This window comes from Phyllobates terribilis, unplaced genomic scaffold (assembly GCF_046119375.1).
Source record: "Phyllobates terribilis strain yellow unplaced genomic scaffold, ASM4611937v1 Scaffold_223__1_contigs__length_3252167, whole genome shotgun sequence".
NCBI lineage: Eukaryota > Metazoa > Chordata > Amphibia > Anura > Dendrobatidae > Phyllobates > Phyllobates terribilis.
In genome coordinates this window covers 2,401,070-2,422,441 of record NW_027362983.1, presented here as the reverse complement: position 1 = coordinate 2,422,441, position 21,372 = coordinate 2,401,070, and the positions used below count along the sequence as shown (strand labels likewise).

The 21,372-nt window shown below is 46.7% G+C and overlaps 2 non-coding genes across 2 annotated transcripts; both read left to right on the top strand.

Moving 5' to 3' along the window:
* The first annotated feature begins 3,955 nt into the window (after positions 1-3,955).
* On the top strand, positions 3,956-4,140 carry LOC141214943 (U2 spliceosomal RNA). The gene has a single exon (XR_012284128.1). It is a non-coding gene; the product is annotated as a U2 spliceosomal RNA (small nuclear RNA).
* Positions 4,141-5,249: 1,109 nt separating this feature from the next.
* Positions 5,250-5,440, top strand: LOC141214592 (U2 spliceosomal RNA). The gene has a single exon (XR_012283795.1). It is a non-coding gene; the product is annotated as a U2 spliceosomal RNA (small nuclear RNA).
* Positions 5,441-21,372: the final 15,932 nt, after the last annotated feature.

The window sequence follows — 21,372 nt, the reverse complement described above, 5'->3', positions numbered from 1 at the left end:
GCTGAGATGGATATTTCTTCCTATCAGGGGGGTTTCATTGACTCCTTTTGTGAAGAACGTGAGGGAGCCTTGGAAATCCCAGGGGACCAGGCTCTCAGTTGGAGCAGTGAAAGTATGGATGAAGAGGGAGCTGGAGGTCAAGGAGACTTCACTGAGACTGGGGTGAGGTCTTCTGAGGAACCGGACCGCGCTAAGAATAAAAGGGCCCGGTTGTCTGAACCATCAAGTAGCCAATGCGTGGCAAGTCCGGTGAGTGAGCGGGATTACCCAGTGGTTTCTCTTTCTCCTGCGTCAACGGCTTACCTGGAGGAGAATTTGGAGTCCACTATCTTTCAGCTAAGTGGGAGTTCGCCGGATGACAAAGGATAAGGAAGGCATGTTTTTTTGCTGAGACTGGTGTTTCTGGTTTTTGAGCCAAAGAATGGTCTCTAAACCAAATTGGGACATTGCGTCCCTTAATGTAAGACTTTTAAAGTCTAGAGTTAGAAGATCTGTGATTCTGGACTTCTTACATAACCATTCTTTTGATATTATGTGTCTACAGGAGTGTGGTATAGAAGAACCCCTGGAAGACGCTGATTGGCCATATGGCCAGCATATCTGGTCTGGCTCTAGTGGGAATAAAAATGATGGAGTTGGGATAGTATTAAATAATAGAAATTTTGTTTTTGAATATTATAAGGTAATAGAGGTGGGTCGTTGCATCTCTGCAGTTGTGTGTGGGCGGGGGTGGAAAGTTAAAATTATAAATATTTATGGTCCTACAAAAAAAGAAGACAGGTTAAGTTTATTAGATAAATTATGTTTAGAATTACCTGGTAGGATCCCTGTGATAGTAACAGGTGATTTTAACTGTGTAACTGAGGGGAAAGTTGATGCCTCAGGAAAAAAATTGGCAAACATTATTTCTGATTTTTTCTTTTTTGATGCTGCTGAGGTTTATTTGGGGAAGCCACCACCACCAACCTATAAAGCTGACAGGGGTGGGATAACATCTAGGATTGATAGGATGTTTTTTTCTAAAAATATAATATGTGATGGTTTTTCTCAATTTTCAGTTCCTTTTTCGGACCATGTGTGCCTGAAAGGTGAGTTTAGAGGGGATTTAAGGCGGGTGCATGGGAGAGGTGTGTGGAAATTGAATGTGAGTTTGCTTGAGGATGAGAGAATTGTGAATGATTTTAAGAAAAAATATAGTTGGTGTAAATCTCAAAAGAGTAAGTTTGAAAGTGTGTTGGTGTGGTGGGATTGGATGAAGTATGAAGTGCAAAAGTTTTTTCGTCGATGGGGCTATAAAAAGGCTGCCATGGTTAGGAGTCAATATAAAGATTTAATGATGAGGGTGGAATGGCTAGAGAAAATGAGGATGTGTGGTGTGGATGTGGATGATTTGTTAAGAAGTGCGAGAGAGGATTTGAAGAGGACTTTGGAGAGGAAGGGAAGGGAAATAATTTTTAGGTCAAAGGTGGTCCATCTTGATAAAGATGAAAAGTGTTCAAGATATTTCTTTAAAAAAATAAATGGTAAGAAGGAGGGTATGGAGGAGATTTTTGATGTGGATGGTGTTTGTGTGAGTGGGGAGGATGTAATGAAGGAAGTGGTCACGTTTTATGCTGAGTTGTTTGGCAGGAAGTGGGTGGATGAGAGTTTGAAAGAAGAAGTGCTTAAGACTTTGGATTGTAAGGTGGATAAGGATGGATGTTCTGGTCTATGTGAGGCAGTGATTGAGGAGGAAGTTAAGAAAGCGGTGTTTGGTGCAAGGAAAAATGTGACGCCTGGGAAGGATGGTTTGCCTGTGGAGCTATATGTTATGATGTGGGAAGTGATGGGTATGGATTTAGTGGAAGTGTGTCAGTTTATGTGGGAGAATGGGATGCTTGCGGGTTCAATGAAGGAGGGAGTGGTGGTCTTAATCCATAAGAAAGGGGATAAAAGGTGTTTGAGTAATTGGAGGCCAATTACGCTTCTGAACGCCGATTACAAGGTATTCAGTAAAATTTTGGCGTGTCGGATGCGTGTGGTTGTAGCTGATGTGATTGGTAAAGATCAAGTGTGTGCAGTGCCTGGTAGATGTATGACGGATAATCTGTGTCTTTTAAGAGATGTGTTGTGGGATTGTAAAGTAAGAAAGCAGAAGTGTATGGTGATGGCTGTTGACTTTGAAAAGGCGTTTGATCGCGTGTCTCATGTGTTTCTATTTGAGGTTTTGCGTAGAATGGGTTTTCCGGAGAAATTTGTGCGTGCCGTGAGAGGATTGTATGGGGAGGTGATGAGTGAATTTCTGGTGAATGGGTTTTTGAGTGAGAAAGTGTGTATTAGGTCTGGTGTGAGGCAAGGTTGTCCCATGTCACCGGTATTATTTGTGTGTGTGATTGAGCCACTGCTGTGTATGATTCGGAAAGAGAAAGTGGTGCGTGGTTTGTTAGTGCCAGGGAGTGGTGGAATGACTGTGAAAGTCTTAGGATATATGGATGATGTAGTAGTGGTGAGTGAGAGTGTGGCCTCTATGGAGAGAGTAAAATTGTTGTTGAATTTTTTTTGTGGCGCGTCAGCGTTTCGTGTGAATTGGAACAAATGCATGTTTAAATGTTTTGGTGACAATAGGATTAAGATGGATGGTGTGGCTGGTGTGGATGGTGCAATTAAAGTGTTGGGAGTTTTTTTTAATGATGATTTGAAAGGTTATGAGAGTTGGGATGAATGTGGTGAGCGGATTGTGCGGAAGATGAATTTTTGGAAGTTACGTTCTTTGTCTTTGGTAGGGAAGGTTCTTATAATTAAGGCTGTTATTCTCCCTATTTTGCTTTATGTTTCTTGTATTTTTCCAGTGCCCTATAGGAAAATTAAAAAAGTGGAGAAACTAATTTTTGTGTTTTTTTGGGGCAGTAGGATGGAAAGACTTAAGAGAGAGATTTTGTTTAAGCAATATTTGTATGGGGGACTAAAGTTTCCGAATATTGAAGTGTTTCTAACATTGCATTTTATTAAGACTACGGTCATTTTGATTGGGAAGAATAATAAAGGGGCATTTATGTGTAAGTATTTGGCTGGATGGATGCTGTATGGTCTGAATTGGGTGAAGCGTGATAAGAATGTGCCTGTTGCTTTTAAGTGTCCTGAGTGGTATGGTTTGATTGAGAAGTTTGTGAGGAAGAATGATTTGTTAGCAGTTGCAATGAAAGACTTTATGTTGGTTAAGAAGGTGATGGGGAAGATGTGTGTGAATGAGTGTGAGAGTAATGTGGTGGGATTGTGTTCTATGGAAGTTGCGCGGGTATGGAAGAAGTTAAGCATTCAAGGTGTGTCGAATAGACAGCGAGATACAGTATGGATGGGCCTTCATAATATTTTGCCAGTGAGGGATTTTCAGAAGAAAAGAGATCTCATAAGATCTGCAGTATGTCCAAGGGATGGTTGTGGAGCGAATGAGACGGTGAGGCACCTTATGTGGGATTGTAATTTTGCGTATGATGTGTGGAAAGGTGTGGGTGGACTGTGTAAAGGGGTTGCTGGTGTGAAGTTTATTGATTGGAGAGTGGCTATGTTTGGTTTTGGTGCTAGTCGTCGTGGCCTAGAAAGGATGATGTGGTTTATTATGGTGTGTGTGCAGGAGAGCTTGTGGGATGTGAGAAATTTGTGTGTGTTTAAAAGAGTAAATTTAACAGTAAATGATTGTATTAGGTTGATCTTAGCAAGACTATATGTAATCTATTTGTGGGATACAAGAGAAGGTGGTGGTGGTGAAACAGATTCTGAAGGTGTGTGGAAATACCTTAAGTGGCAGGATATGGTTAAATACCGTTGATATTTTTTCTGGAAATGTCTCTGGCATAGGATTACTTGTTTGTATTTTTGTTGAATAATACTTTAATAAAGAAACCACAATGATGCTTATGAAGTGGCAGTATAACTTATGACGAAGTCTGGTTAACTGTTTGCTTATATCTAAACCTGAGTGGTTTTTAAAAAAAAAAAAAAAAAAAAAAATCTGTTCTTATCAGTTTAATATCTGATACGTCCCCTATCTGGGGACCATATATTAAATGGATTTTTAGAACAGGGAGATGGAAAAAGAGCTTGCTCTGTCCACTCCACGCATTGACCTGGTATTGCAGTATCTCCAGGACCGGTGCACCCCTTCTTTAATGCAGTTTCTAAAATCAGAAAGTATTGAATTCATTGTTTTTTGTTCATTTTGCTTGTTTGTCGGATTTTGGGATGGACTCTTTGGCTTTGCTTTTCTTCTCCTCATTGGATTTTTCATGTTCAAAGTTGCAGAAGCCAGATTACAAGCTCATTTTGGTTCAACTTCAGCAACTGTGCATTGCATTGCCATGTAATGTAACGCAATGCTATCTTTCTAGCTCTCCCTCTTTACTTCCTTTTGGATAAACAGACATATTAGGCAAGCATTTTGGAGCTTTCACCTAAATAACTACAGGTGGTGAGATAAGCTGCACAATATAATTGACCTTTCAGTATATTGTTGCACACACACCATCTATTTAGCAAATGCCCTTGTTATCAACAGCAGCCTTTTAAACTCACCTGAGCTAACAGGTATGTGCGCTGGTTACTCTGCTGCGCTTAAAATTTCTTTTTTGGTTTGCTACAATGCCTTTTCTGAAACGTTGTCTCCCTCTGCTGGAACACTGACTTCTTTCAATTAATGCCTGCAGACTATAAAAGAGAACCCAACCCAAAAAGTTTGGTTGATTAGTCTGTGGCATTCTGTTAAACTGTTGCTTATGGCGGTCTCTGTGAGCTTCTCAGCGACATTCAGCCAGCCAGGTATCCTGCCTGCAGTAGATGGAATGTGGCAATGGAATGCTGGCTGCGCGTGTCATAATAGGCTCTGAGCCTTTATATACCTGCGCACAGCAGCAGCCACCTTCAGTCTGCTGCTGGACAGCCAGCAGCAGCAGGAGAGGTAAGTAATCAGCAGCCCTCCTGCCAAGGGTAGACAGCTGCTCGTTCCACCCCACCCCCCGCCTTAATTGGTTCTCCTCCCTTCCAACGGTGTTGAGGCGGGTGGGAACAGCAGGGGGTGAGGGTGCTGTGTTTAAAGAGGTGGAGTTATGCAGATCTAAAACGCGTGGATTGCAGCAGCAGCAAGCCGAAAAGTGCAGGCATGTAAGGGATCTAGAGGTTGACAACATGTCTTCTTAACGGGAGTCCAGGAGCTCATCTCCACAAATGGACTCTTCAGGATCCTTGGGTGGCTCCGTAGTTCGAAACCAATTCTGGTTATCGCTTCTCGGCCTTTTGGCTAAGATCAAGTGTAGTATCTGTTCTTATCAGTTTAATATCTGATACGTCCCCTATCTGGGGACCATATATTAAATGGATTTTTAGAACAGGGAGATGGAAAAAGAGCTTGCTCTGTCCACTCCACGCATTGACCTGGTATTGCAGTATCTCCAGGACCGGTGCACCCCTTCTTTAATGCAGTTTCTAAAATCAGAAAGTATTGAATTCAATGTTTTTTGTTCATTTTGCTTGTTTGTCGGATTTTGGGATGGACTCTTTGGCTTTGCTTTTCTTCTCCTCATTGGATTTTTCATGTTCAAAGTTGCAGAAGCCAGGTGATAAGCTCATTTTGGTTCAACTTCAGCAACTGTGCATTGCATTGCCATGTAATGTAACGCAATGCTATCTTTCTAGCTCTCCCTCTTTACTTCCTTTTGGATAAACAGACATATTAGGCAAGCATTTTGGAGCTTTCACCTAAATAACTACAGGTGGTGAGATAAGCTGCACAATATAATTGACCTTTCAGTATATTGTTGCACACACACCATCTATTTAGCAAATGCCCTTGTTATCAACAGCAGCCTTTTAAACTCACCTGAGCTAACAGGTATGTGCGCTGGTTACTCTGCTGCACTTAAAATTTCTTTTTTGGTTTGCTACAATGCCTTTTCTGAAACGTTGTCTCCCTCTGCTGGAACACTGACTTCTTTCAATTAATGCCTGCAGACTATAAAAGAGAACCCAACCCAAAAAGTTTGGTTGATTAGTCTGTGGCACACTATTAAAATCCCACTTATTAAACCTGACAGGGCACACCTGTGAAGTGAAAACCATTTCCGGTGACTACCTCTTGAAGCTCATCAAGAGAATGCCAAGAGTGTGCAAAGCAGTCATCAAAGCAAAAGGTGGCTACTTTGAAGAACCTAGAATATAAGAGATATTTTCTGTTGTTTCACACTTTTTTGTTAAGTATATAATTCCACGTGTGTTAATTCACAGTTTTGATGCCTTCAGTGTGAATGTACAATTTTCATAGTCATGAAAATACAGAAAAATCTTTAAATGAGAAGGTGTGTCCAAACTTTTGGTCTGTACTGTATATCTGATTTAAGGGCATGGAAATTAAAATTTTGAAAATTGTGACATTTTCAAAATTTTCATCAAATTTCTGATTTTTTTCACAAATAAATGCAAGTGATATCGAAGAAATTTTATCACTAACATGGAGTGCAATATGTCACGAAAGGACAGTCTCAGAATCAGGGGGATCCGTTGAAGCGTTCCAGAGTTATTACCTCATAAAGTGACAGTGGACAGAATTGTAAAAATTGGCCTGATCATTAAGGGCATAATTGTCTCCGTCCTTAAGGGGTTAATGTAGTTTTGAAAAAAATACTGTTTTATTAGCAGCAGATTATCAGGACTACTTGGCCTGATGCTAGGTAGTCCAACCCCGCCTCCATCACTGATTGGCAGCTCAGTGGTATGAGGGCGGAGCTATCTAGATCTCAGAATTCAGAGATCTCTTAGATCTGTGGCAGATAAAACAGTTTTTAATCAATACTGCAGCACCCAGTAAAGTAAGTGATACATCGCTGTAATCATGGTCTCTGTCTCTACATCATGCTGGTGGTTACAGATTCTCTTTAATAAATTTTAGTGTGATTAATATAACTCAACTAAAAATAGCAATAAAATACCGCAGTAATATACAACCATGATGAATGCAAGCAGAAAGAACTTCAATACTACTCCTTTTTGTAAGGTAATAACATTATTCCAGCCATTAATTCACTGAGAGAAAATCTAATAATGCTCAGTTTCCAGCCTATCGAGAAATTTCAAAAACACAAGTCTCTAAGTAAAAAGGATTATACATTCAGATAACTCCTACTCCTCCATTCTCATCAGTCAGACTGATGAGCAGAAATTGTCAAGAACTCGAAGTATGGCTCACTGCGCTTTTATTTCGTGTCTGCTTTGAAGTTATCTATTACTTGCAGCCCACCCCCTTGGGGAACCTGAATATATATTTTATTCCATCTGCTCCAAACTCAGAATTCAGTAGAAGAAATAAACTGCAACACAGGAGACAATGAGAAGCAAAGAGCCAATGCATCGGGAAATAGTGAGATTCCAAGCTGCGGGAAAAGATTTTATGATAAAGGTAAATTATCAACATTATAGATGATGAGCCCAGATGGGGGCTGGAAAAAAAAGATTCCTGGAGCAGGCATTTATGAAGACTCTGAACTGACATGTTGTCATGTTAAAGGGAAGCTGTCACATCCTAGTTACTATGTAAACTGCCCTCATAGCGTTGATAGTGATGCAATGTACATCACTAACACACTTTTTTCATTATAATTGGTGCAACTATAATGAGTGTATAGCACTTTATATACTTATACCCTACCTACTCGTTCAGTCATAGGGGTGTGATCCTCACATTCAGTCATGGGTGGCGCCGCCCAGGTGTTTGAATTTTGCTCCCGGTGAGCGTTGAAGTTATGGGACGCTTGTGCAGTATGACACAGCTGACAGCAAAGCTTGTAGCGCTGGGAGCCGCGCATGCGCTGTGACGATTGGGGGTGAGGGGTACCACGCATACCAGGATTGAGGGGTACCACGCATACCAGGATTGAGGGATGAGGGGTACCACGCATACCAGGATTGGGGGTGAGGGGTACCACGCATACCAGGATTGGGGGGTGAGGGGTGCCACGCATACCGGGATTGGGGGTGAGGGGTGCCAGGCATACTGGGATTGGGGATGAGGGGTGCCATGCATACCGGGATTGGGGATGAGGGGTGCCACGCATACCGGGATTGGGAATGAGGGATGGGGTGCCATGCATACCAGGATGAGGGATACCATACACACCAGGATAGGGATGGGGTACCATGCATACCAGGATGAGGGATACCATACACACCAGGATAAGGATGAGGGGTGCCATGAATACCGGGATTGGGGGTGAGGGGTTCCACGCATACCGGGATTGGGGGTGAGGGGAGCCACGCATACCAGGATGAAGGGTGCCATGCATAACGGGAATGGGGGTGAGGGGAGCCACGCATACCGGGATGAGGGGTGCCACGCATAACGGAAATGGGGGTGAGGGGTGCCACGCATACCGGATTGGGAGTGAGGGATAGGGTGCCATGCATACCAGGATGAGGGATACCATACACACCAGGATAGGGATGAGGAGTGCCACGCATACCGGGATTGGGGGGATGAGGGGTGCCAGGCATACTAGGATTGGGGGTGAGGGGTGCCACGCATAACAGGATTGGGAGTGAGGGATAGGGTGCCATGCATACCAGGATGAGGGATACCATACACACCAGGATAGAGGTGAGGGGTGCCACGCATACCAGGATTGGGGGTGAGGGGTGCCATGCATACCAGGATTGGGGGTGAGAGGTACCACGCATACCAGGATTGGGGGTGAGGGGTGCCACGCATACCAGGATTGGGGGTGAGGGGTGCCACGCATACCAGGATTGGGGGTGAGGGGGGCCACGCATACCAGGATTGGATGGTGGGGACAGGATGGGGGCAGCACAAATACAAGGAGGGGGGCAGCACATACCAGCATGGGAGACCATATACCAATAAAAATGCTCGCCACCTGGACGTAGAACGGGTTCAATAGCTAGTAAGTATGTAAAGTGCTATACACTCATTATAGTTGCACCAATTATAATGAAAAAAGTGTGTTAGTGATGTACATTGCATCACTACCAACGCTATAGGGGCAGTTTACATAGCAGCTAGGACGTTTCCCTTTAAGGAAATAGATGGCATTTAGATGAGTTTAATGATGCTTGGACACATCGCACAATATTGATCTGTGCTCTCCATTCATCTCCACCTTTTATCGCACAGCTGGGAAGTTAGAATGACAGGGGGCAATGCTCTTTCCAGGATTAATCTGTTTTTTTTTCTAGGCTTTAACATCAAAATGACACTGAAAAAAATCACATTGAGATATCTAAACTAAGGTGGGGGCATAGACCGAGGGTGGGGAGAGGTGGAGTATGGACTGGGGGTAGGGTAAGGTGGGGCATGGACCGGGGGTGGGGCAGAGGTGGGGGCATAGACCGAGGGTGGGGTAGAGGTGGGGGCATGGACCGGGGGTGGGGTAGAGGTGGGGGCATGGACCGGTAGTGGGGTGGAGGTGGGGGCATGGACCGGGGTGCGGGGTGGAGGTGGGGGCATGGACCGGGGGGTGGGGCATGGACCTGGGGTGGGGCATGGACCGGGGGTGGGGTGGAGGTGGGGGCATGCCCGGGGTGCGGGGTGGAGGTGGGGGCATGGACTGGGGGTGGGGTAGAGGTGGGGGCATGGACCGGTAGTGGGGTGGAGGTGGGGGCATGGACCGGGGTGCGGGGTGGAGGTGGGGGCATGGACCGGGGGTGGGGGCATGGACCGGGGGGTGGGGCATGGACCAGGAGTGGGGTAGAGGTGGGGGCAAGGACCTGGGGTGGGGGCATGGACCTGGGGTGGGGCATGGACCGGGGTGGGGTAGAGGTGGGGCATGGACTGGGGGGGTGGGGTATAGGTGGGGCATGGACCGGGGGTGGGGCATGGACTGGGAGTGGGGCAGAGGTGGGGCATAGGAGGGGCATGGACCGGGGGTGGGGCATGGACCAGGGGTGGGGGCATGGACCGAGGGTGGGGCATGGACCGAGGGTGGGGCATGGACCAAAGTGGGGCAGAGGTGGGGCATGTACCAGGGGTGGGGCAGAGGGGGGCATGGACCGGGGGTGGGGCATGGACCGGGGGTGGGGCAGAGGTGGGGGCATGGACCGGGGATGGGGCAGAGGTGAGGCATGGACCGGGGCAGAGGTGGGGCATGTGCCTTGAGCACTGTTAGCCGGGAGAGCTGTCACTGTGTGGTCAGTGTTGTGGCACCAGTCACCTGCCATCACCTTCCCCAGCAGCTCACCCATCACACCTGTCCCTGTGCTGTAGCTGCTCTGTGTCCAGCTGACAATCCTCTCCTGCTCCTCACAGACCTGTATAATGGAGCAGCTCTTCTGAGGGATAACGTCACCCGGCGGCAGAGCTTCCCACAGTGCGGAGCTCATTCACGGAGGCCGCAGCACAGTCCGCAGGTCACTACGAGGAGCCCGGTCCTGCAGGCTGAAGTGATGTAGTAGCGCAGCTACCGGGGGCAAAGACTGTGACCGCCCCGGGCCCCGCGCTCTGAGGGGCCACCCGGAGCTGAAAAGGTTAAACTGTGCGGCTTTGCCTCTATTGGGCCCTTTGAGCTGGGGGCCCCTCCGCAGGGTCACTGTATAGGCGACATCTGCAGATACACTTGAATGCGATGGAGAAGGAAACGTTACGTCACAGCTGACGCTCCCTCCCCCATCGTTCTATCTCAGCGTCTAACGTCTCAGCACGATGACGTCACTACGTAGCGTCCTCTACGCTGGGAGGTGCGACGCATAGAACACAAGCTGCGGCGACCGCGGAGGAGAGGTGAGTATAGTATTTTTTTTTTTAGGACATTGTTGTGGCCATTAAATTACATTTAAGACTATGGGGCTGCATTATACTATATGGGAGTGCTTTACACTGAATGGGCAATAGGGGTGCATTATACTATATGGGGCTGCATTATACAGAGCTATATAGAGGGTCTGAGAGGGGGGATATACTGCAGGATGGGACGGTATATAGATGAGAGGTGGGATATACTGCAGGATGGGACGGTATATAGGTGAGAGGTGGGATATACTGCAGGATGGGACGGTATATAGGTGAGAGGTGGCATATACTACAGGCTGGGGCTGTATATAGATGAGAGGTGGGATATACTGGAGGATGGGGCTGTATATAGGTGAGAGGTAGGATATACTACAGGATGGGGCTGTATATAGATGAGAGGTGGGATATACTGCAGCATGGGACGGTATATAGGTGAGAGGTGGGATATACTACAGGATGGGATGGTATATAGGTGAGAGGTGGGATATACTACAGGATGGGATGGTATATAGATGAGAGGTGGGATATACTACAGGATGGGATGGTATATAGGTGAGAGGTGGGATATACTGCAGGATGGGGCTGTATATAGGTGAGAGGTGGGATATACTGCAGGATGGGGCTGTATATAGGTGAGAGGTAGGATATACTACAGGATGGGGCTGTATATAGGTGAGAGGTGGGATATACTGCAGGATGGGGCTGTATATAGGTGAGAGGTGGGATATACTGCAGGATGGGGCTGTATATAGGTGAGAGGTGGGATATACTACAGGATGGGATGGTATATAGGTGAGAGGTGGGATATACTACAGGATGGGATGGTATATAGGTGAGAGGTGGGATATACTGCAGGATGGGGCTGTATATAGGTGAGAGGTGGGATATACTACAGGATGGGATGGTATATAGGTGAGAGGTGGGATATACTACAGGATGGGATGGTATATAGGTGAGAGGTGGGATATACTGCAGGATGGGGCTGTATATAGGTGAGAGGTGGGATATACTGCAGGATGGGACGGTATATAGATGAGAGGTGGGATATACTACAGGCTGGGGCTGTATATAGGTGAGAGGTGGGATATACTGCAGGATGGGGCTGTATATAGGTGAGAGGTGGGATATACTGCAGGATGGGACGGTATATAGGTGAGACGTGGGATATACTGCAGGCTGGGGCTGTATATAGGTGAGAGGTGGGATATACTGCAGGATGGGGCTGTATAGGTGAGAGGTGGGATATACTGCAGGATGGGGCTGTATATAGGTGAGAGGTGGGATATACTACAGGATGGGGCTGTATATAGGTGAGAGGTGGGATATACTGCAGGATGGGACGGAATATAGGTGAGAGGTGGGAAATACTGCAGGATGGGGCTGTATATAGGTGAGAGGTGGGATATACTGCAGGATGGGGCTGTATATAAGTGAGAGGTGGGAAATACTGCAGGATGGGGCTGTATATAGGTGAGAGGTGGGAAATACTGCAGGATGGGGCTGTATATAGGTGAGAGGTGGGATATACTACAGGATGGGGCTGTATATAGGTGAGAGGTGGGATATACTGCAGGATGGGGCTGTATATAGGTGAGAGGTGGGATATACTGCAGGATGGGGCTGTATATAGGTGAGAGGTGGCATATACTACAGGATGGGGCTGTATATAGGTGAGAGGTGTGATATACTGCAGGATAGGGCTGTATATAGGTGAGAGGTAGGATATACTACAGGATGGGACGGTATATAGGTGAGAGGTGGGATATACTACAGGATGGGGCTGTATATAGGTGAGAGGTGGGATATACTGCAGGATGGGGCTGTATATAGGTGAGAGGTGGGATATACTACAGGATGGGGCTGTATATAGGTGAGAGGTGGGATATACTGCAGGATGGGACCGAATATAGGTGAGAGGTGGGAAATACTGCAGGATGGGGCTGTATATAGGTGAGAGGTGGGATATACTGCAGGATGGGGCTGTATATAGGTGAGAGGTGGGATATACTGCAGGATGGGGCTGTATATAAGTGAGAGGTGGGAAATACTGCAGGATGGGGCTGTATATAGGTGAGAGGTGGGAAATACTACAGGATGGGGCTGTATATAGGTGAGAGGTGGGAAATACTGCAGGATGGGGCTGTATATAGGTGAGAGGTGGGATATACTACAGGATGGGGCTGTATATAGGTGAGAGGTGGGATATACTGCAGGATGGGGCTGTATATAGGTGAGAGGTGGGATATACTGCAGGATGGGGCTGTATATAGGTGAGAGGTGGCATATACTACAGGATGGGGCTGTATATAGGTGAGAGGTGTGATATACTGCAGGATAGGGCTGTATATAGGTGAGAGGTGGGATATACTACAGGATGGGGCTGTATATAGGTGGGAGGTGAGATATACTGCAGGATGGGGCTGTATCACTATTCTGCTGTTACATCGTGTCTTATCCTCCATTCACCTCCAGAGCTACACTCACTATTCTGCTGTTACATCGTGTCTTATCCTCCAATAAACTCCAGAGCTGCAGTCACTATTCTGCTGTTACATCGTGTCTTATCCTCCAGTCACCTCCAGAGCTGCAGTCACTATTCTACTGTTAAATCAGGTCTTATCCTCCAGTCACCTCCAGAGCTGCACTCACTATTCTGCTGTTACATCGTGTCTTATCCTCCAGTAAACTCCAGAGCTGCAGTCACTATTCTGCTGTTACATCGTGTCTTATCCTCCAGTCACCTCCAGAGCTGCAGTCACTATTCTGCTGTTACATCATGTCTTATCCTCCAGTCATCTCCAGAGCTGCAGTCACTCTTCTGCTGTTACATTATGACCTATCTTCCAGTCACCTCCAGAGCTGCAATCACTATTCTGCTGTTAAATCATGTCCTATCTTCCAGTCACCTCCAGATCTGCAGTCACTATTCTGGTGTTACATCAAGTCTTATCCTCCAGTCATTTCCAGAGCTGCAGTCACTATTCTGCTGTAATATCGTGTCTTATCCTCAAGAGCTGCACTCACTATTCTGCTGTTACATCATGTCTTATCCTCCAGTCTCCTCCAGAGCTGCAATCACTATTCTGCTGTTACATCGTGTCTTATCCTCCAGTCACCTCCCAAGCTGTAGTCACTATTCTGCCGTTACATCGTGTCTTATCCTCCAGTCACCTCCAGAGCTGCACTCACTCTTCTGCTGTTACATCGTGTCTTATCCTCCAGTCACCTCAAGAGCTGCAGTCACTATTCTGCTATTACATCGTGTCTTATCCTCCAGTCACCTCAAGAGCTGCAGTCACTATTCTGCTGTTACATCGTGTCTTGTCCTCCAGTCACCTCCAGAGCTGCACTCACTATTATGCTATTGCTTCATGTCTTATCCTCCAGTCACCTCCAGAGCTGCAGTCACTATTCTGCTGTTACATCGTGTCTTATCCTCCAGCCACCTTCAGAGCTGCACTCACTATTCTGCTGTTACATCGTGTCTTATCCTCCAGTAAACTCCAGAGCTGCAGTCACTATTCTGCTGTTACATCGTGTCTTATCCTACAGTCACCTCCAGAGCTGCAGTCACTATTCTGCTGTTACATCAGGTCTTATCCTCCAATCACCTCCAGAGCTGCACTCACTATTCTGCTGTTGCATCGTGTCTTATCCTCCAGTCACCTCCAAAGCTGCACTCACCATTCTGCTGTTACACTGTGTCTTATCATCCAGTCACCTCCAGAGCTGTAGTCACTATTCTGCTGTTGCATCATGTCTTATCCTCCAGTCACCTCCAGAGCTGCAGTCACTATTCTACTCTTACATCATGTCCTATCTTCCAGTGACCTCCAGAGCTGCAGTCATTATTCTGCTGTTACATCATGTCTTATCCTCCAGTCACCTCCAGAGCTGCAGTCACTATTCTACTCTTACATCATGTCCTATCTTCCAGTGACCTCCACAGCTGCAGTCATTATTCTGCTGTTACATCAGGTCTTATCCCCCAGTCACCTCCAGAGCTGCAGTCACTATTCTGCTGTAATATCGTGTCTTATCCTCCAGTGACCTCAAGAGCTGCACTCACTATTCTGCTGTTACATCATGTCTTATCCTTCAGTCACCTCCAGAGCTGCAATTACTATTCTGCTGTTACATCGTGTCTTATCCTCCAGTCACCTCCCGAGCTGTAATCTCGATTTTGCTGTTACATCATGTCTTATCCTCCAGTCACCTCCAGAGCTGCGTCACTATTCTGCTGTTACATCAGGTCTTATCCTCCAGTCACCTCCAGATCTGCACTCACTATTCTGATGTTACATCGTGTCTTATTCTCCAGACACCTCCAGAGCTGCAGTCACTATTCTGCTGTTACATCGTGTCTTATCCTCCAGCCACCTCCAGAGCTGCACTCACTATTCTGCTGTTACATCGTGTCTTATACTCCAGACACCTCCAGAGCTGCAGACACTATTCTGCTGTTACATCGTGTCTTATCCTCCAGTCACCTCAAGAGCTGCACTCACTATTCTGCTGTTACATAGTGTCTTATCCTCCAGTCACCTCCAGAGCTGCACTCACTATTTTGCTGTTACATCGTGTCTTATCCTCCAGTCACCTCAAGAGCTGCACTCACTATTATTTTGTTACATCGTATCTTATCCTCCATTCACCTCCAGAGCTGCAGTCACTATTCTGCTGTTACATCGTGTCTTATACTCCAGTCATCTCCAGAGCTCCAGTCTCTATTCTGCTGTAACATCGTGTCTTATCCTCCAGTCACCTCCAGAGCTGCAGTCACTATTCTGCTGTTACATCGTGTCTTATCCTCCGTTCACCTCCAGAGCTGCAGTCACTATTCTGCTGTTACATCGTGTCTTATCCTCCAGACACCTCCAGAGCTGCAGACACTATTCTGCTGTTACATCGTGTCTTATCCTCCAGTCACCTCCAGAGCTGCAATCACTATTCTGCTGTTACATCGTGTCTTATCCTCCGTTCACCTCCAGATCTGCACTCACTATTCTGCTGTTACATCGTGTCTTATCCTCCAGCCACCTCCAGAGCTGCACTCACTATTCTGCTGTTACATCGTGTCTTATACTCCAGACACCTCCAGAGCTGCAGACACTATTCTGCTGTTACATCGTGTCTTATCCTCCAGTCACCTCAAGAGCTGCACTCACTATTCTGCTGTTACATCGTGTCTTATCCTCCAGTAAACTCCAGAGCTGCAGTCACTATTCTGCTGTTACATCGTGTCTTATCCTCCAGTCACCTCCAGAGCTGCAGTCACTATTCTGCTGTTACATCATGTCTTATCCTCCAGTCACCTCCAGAGCTGCAGTCACTCTTCTGCTGTTACATTATGACCTATCTTCCAGTCACCTCCAGAGCTGCAATCACTATTCTGCTGTTAAGTCATGTCCTATCTTCCAGTCACCTCCAGAGCTGCAGTCACTATTCTGGTGTTACATCAAGTCTTATCCTCCAGTCATTTCCAGAGCTGCAGTCACTATTCTGCTGTAATATCGTGTCTTATCCTCAAGAGCTGCACTCACTATTCTGCTGTTACATCATGTCTTATCCTCCAGTCTCCTCCAGAGCTGCAATCACTATTCTGCTGTTACATCGTGTCTTATCCTCCAGTCACCTCCCAAGCTGTAGTCACTATTCTGCCGTTACATCGTGTCTTATCCTCCAGTCACCTCCAGAGCTGCACTCACTCTTCTGCTGTTACATCGTGTCTTATCCTCCAGTCACCTCAAGAGCTGCAGTCACTATTCTGCTATTACATCGTGTCTTATCCTCCAGTCACCTCAAGAGCTGCAGTCACTATTCTGCTGTTACATCGTGTCTTGTCCTCCAGTCACCTCCAGAGCTGCACTCACTATTATGCTATTGCTTCATGTCTTATCCTTCTGTCACCTCCAGTGCTGCAGTCACTATTCTGCTGTTACATCGTGTCTTATCCTCCAGCCACCTTCAGAGCTGCACTCACTATTCTGCTGTTACATCGTGTCTTATCCTCCAGTAAACTCCAGAGCTGCAGTCACTATTCTGCTGTTACATCGTGTCTTATCCTACAGTCACCTCCAGAGCTGCAGTCACTATTCTGCTGTTACATCAGGTCTTATCCTCCAATCACCTCCAGAGCTGCACTCACTATTCTGCTGTTGCATCGTGTCTTATCCTCCAGTCACCTCCAAAGCTGCACTCACCATTCTGCTGTTACACTGTGTCTTATCCTCCAGTCACCTCCAGAGCTGTAGTCACTTTTCTGCTGTTACATCATGTCTTATCCTCCAGTCACCTCCAGAGCTGCAGTCACTATTCTACTCTTACATCATGTCCTATCTTCCAGTCACCTCCAGAGCTGCAGTCATTATTCTGCTGTTACATCATGTCTTATCCTCCAGTCACCTCCAGAGCTGCAGTCACTATTCTACTCTTACATCATGTCCTATCTTCCAGTGACCTCCACAGCTGCAGTCATTATTCTGCTGTTACATCAGGTCTTATCCCCCAGTCACCTCCAGAGCTGCAGTCACTATTCTGCTGTAATATCGTGTCTTATCCTCCAGTGACCTCAAGAGCTGCACTCACTATTCTGCTGTTACATCATGTCTTATCCTCCAGTCACCTCCAGAGCTGCAATTACTATTCTGCTGTTACATCGTGTCTTATCCTCCAGTCACCTCCCGAGCTGTAATCTCGATTTTGCTGTTACATCATGTCTTATCCTCCAGTCACCTCCAGAGCTGCGTCACTATTCTGCTGTTACATCAGGTCTTATCCTCCAGTCACCTCCAGATCTGCACTCACTATTCTGATGTTACATCGTGTCTTATTCTCCAGACACCTCCAGAGCTGCAGTCACTATTCTGCTGTTACATCGTGTCTTATCCTCCAGCCACCTCCAGAGCTGCACTCACTATTCTGCTGTTACATCGTGTCTTATACTCCAGACACCTCCAGAGCTGCAGACACTGTTCTGCTGTTACATCAGGTCTTATCCTCCAGTCACCTCCAGATCTGCACTCACTATTCTGATGTTACATCGTGTCTTATTCTCCAGACACCTCCAGAGCTGCAGTCACTATTCTGCTGTTACATCGTGTCTTATCCTCCAGCCACCTCCAGAGCTGCACTCACTATTCTGCTGTTACATCGTGTCTTATACTCCAGACACCTCCAGAGCTGCAGACACTGTTCTGCTGTTACATCGTGTCTTATCCTCCAGTCACCTCAAGAGCTGCACTCACTATTCTGCTGTTACATAGCGTCTTATCCTCCAGTCACCTCCAGAGCTGCACTCACTATTTTGCTGTTACATCGTGTCTTATCCTCCAGTCACCTCAAGAGCTGCACTCACTATTATTTTGTTACATCGTATCTTATCCTCCATTCACCTCCAGAGCTGCAGTCACTATTCTGCTGTTACATCGTGTCTTATACTCCAGTCATCTCCAGAGCTCCAGTCTCTATTCTGCTGTAACATCGTGTCTTATCCTCCAGTCACCTCCAGAGCTGCAGTCACTATTCTGCTGTTACATCGTGTCTTATCCTCCGTTTACCTCCAGAGCTGCAGTCACTATTCTGCTGTTACATCGTGTCTTATCCTCCAGACACCTCCAGAGCTGCAGACACTATTCTGCTGTTACATCGTGTCTTATCCTCCAGTCACCTCCAGAGCTGCAATCACTATTCTGCTGTTACATCGTGTCTTATCCTCCGTTCACCTCCAGATCTGCACTCACTATTCTGCTGTTACATCGTGTCTTATCCTCCAGCCACCTCCAGAGCTGCACTCACTATTCTGCTGTTACATCGTGTCTTATACTCCAGACACCTCCAGAGCTGCAGACACTATTCTGCTGTTACATCGTGTCTTATCCTCCAGTCACCTCAAGAGCTGCACTCACTATTCTGCTGTTACATCGTGTCTTATCCTCCAGTCACCTCAAGAGCTGTAGTCTCTATTCTGCTGTTTCATAAGGTCTTATCCTCCAGTCACCTCCAGAGCTGCACTCACTATTCTGCTGTTACATCGTGTCTTATCCTCCAGTCACCTCCAGAGCTGCAGTCACTATTCTGCTGTTACATCGTGTCTTATCCTCCAGCCACCTCCAGAGCTGCACTCACTATTCTGCTGTTACATCGTGTCTTATCCTCCAGACACCTCCAGAGCTGCAGACACTATTCTGCTGTTACATCGTGTCTTATCCTCCAGTCACATCCAGAGCTGCGTCTCTATTCTGCTGTTACATCAGGTCTTATCCTCCAGTCACCTCCAGATCTGCACTCCCTATTCTGCTGTTACATCGTGTCTTATCCTCCAGTCACCTCCAGAGCTGCAGTCACTATTCTGCTGTTACATCGTGTCTTATCCTCCAGCCACCTCCAGAGCTGCACTCACTATTCTGCTGTTACATCGTGTCTTATCCTCCAGACACCTCCAGAGCTGCAGACACTATTCTGCTGTTACATCGTGTCTTATCCTCCAACCACCTCCAGAGCTGCAGTCACTATTCTGCTGTTACATCGTGTCTTATCCTCCAGACACCTCCAGAGCTGCAGACACTATTCTGCTGTTAAATCGTGTCTTATCCTCCAGTCACCTCCAGATCTGCACTCACTATTCTGCTGTTACATCGTGTCTTATCCTCCAGACACCTCGAGAGCTGCACTCACTATTCTGCTGTTACATCGTGTCTTATCCTCCAGTCACCTCCAGAGCTGCAGTCTCTATTCTGCTGTTACATCGTGTCTTATCCTCCAGTCACCTCCAGAGCTGCAGTCACTATTCTGCTGTTACATCTTGTCTTATCCTCCGTTCACCTCCAGAGCTGCACTCACTATTCTGCTGTTACATCGTGTCTTATCCTCCAGTCACCTCAAGAGCTGCACTCAATATTATTTTGTTACATCGTATCTTATCCTCCATTCACCTCCAGAGCTGCAGTCACTATTCTGCTGTTACATCGTGTCTTATACTCCAGTCATCTCCAGAGCTCCAGTCTCTATTCTGTTGTTACATCGTGTCTTATCCTCCAGTCACCTCCAGAGCTGCAGTCACTATTCTGCTGTTACATCGTGTCTTATCCTACGTTCACCTCCAGAGCTGCACTCACTGTTCTGCTGTTACATCGTGTCTTATCCTCCAGACACCTCCAGAGCTGCAGACACTATTCTGTTGTTACATCGTGTCTTATCCTCCAGTCACCTCCAGAGCTGCAATCACTATTCTGCTGTTACATAGTGTCTTATCCTCCGTTCACTTCCAGAGCTGCACTCACTATTCTGCTGTTACATCGTGTCTTATCCTCCAGACACCTCCAGAGCTGCAGTCACTATTCTGCTGTTACATCAGGTCTTATCCTCCAGCCACCTCCAGAGCTGCACTCACTATTCTGCTGTTACATCGTGTCTTATACTCCAGACACCTCCAGAGCTGCAGACACTATTCTGCTGTTACATCGTGTCTTATCCTCCAGTCACCTCAAGAGCTGCACTCACTATTCTGCTGTTACATCGTGTCTTATCCTCCAGTCACCTCAAGAGCTGTAGTCTCTATTCTGCTGTTTCATAAGGTCTTATCCTCCAGTCACCTCCAGAGCTGCACTCACTATTCTGCTGTTACATCGTGTCTTATCCTCTAGTCACCTCCAGAGCTGCAGTCACTATTCTGCTGTTACATCGTGTCTTATCCTCTAGCCACCTCCATAGCTGCACTCACTATTCTGCTGTTACATCATGTCTTATCCTCCAGTCACCTCCAGAGCTGCGTCTCTATTCTGCTGTTACATCAGGTCTTATCCTCCAGTCACCTCCAGATCTGCACTCACTATTCTGCTGTTACATCGTGTCTTATCCTACAGACACCTCCAGAGCTGCACTCACTATTTTGCTGTTACATCGTGTCTTATCCTCCAGTCACCTCAAGAGCTGCACTCACTATTATTTTGTTACATCGTATCTTATCCTCCATTCACCTCCAGAGCTGCAGTCACTATTCTGCTGTTACATCGTGTCTTATCCTCCAGTCATCTCCAGAGCTCCAGTCTCTATTCTGCTGTTACATCGTGTCTTATCCTCCAGTCATCTCCAGAGCTCCAGTCTCTATTCTGCTGTTACATCGTGTCTTATCCTCCAGTCACCTCCAGAGCTGCAGTCACTATTCTGCTGTTACATTGTGTCTTATCCTCCGTTCACCTCCAGAGCTGCAGTCACTATTCTGCTGTTACATCGTGTCTTATCCTCCAGACACCTCCAGAGCTGCAGACACTATTCTGCTGTTACATCGTGTCTTATCCTCCAGTCACCTCCAGAGCTGCAATCACTATTCTGCTGTTACATCGTGTCTTATCCTCCGTTCACCTCCAGATCTGCACTCACTATTCTGATGTTACATCGTGTCTTATTCTCCAGACACCTCCAGAGCTGCAGTCACTATTCTGCTGTTACATCGTGTCTTATCCTCCAGTCACCTCCAGAGCTGCAGTCACTATTCTGCTGTTACATCGTGTCTTATCCTCCAGCCACTTCCAGAGCTGCACTCACTATTCTGCTGTTACATCGTGTCTTATCCTCCAGACACCTCCAGAGCTGCAGACACTATTCTGCTGTTA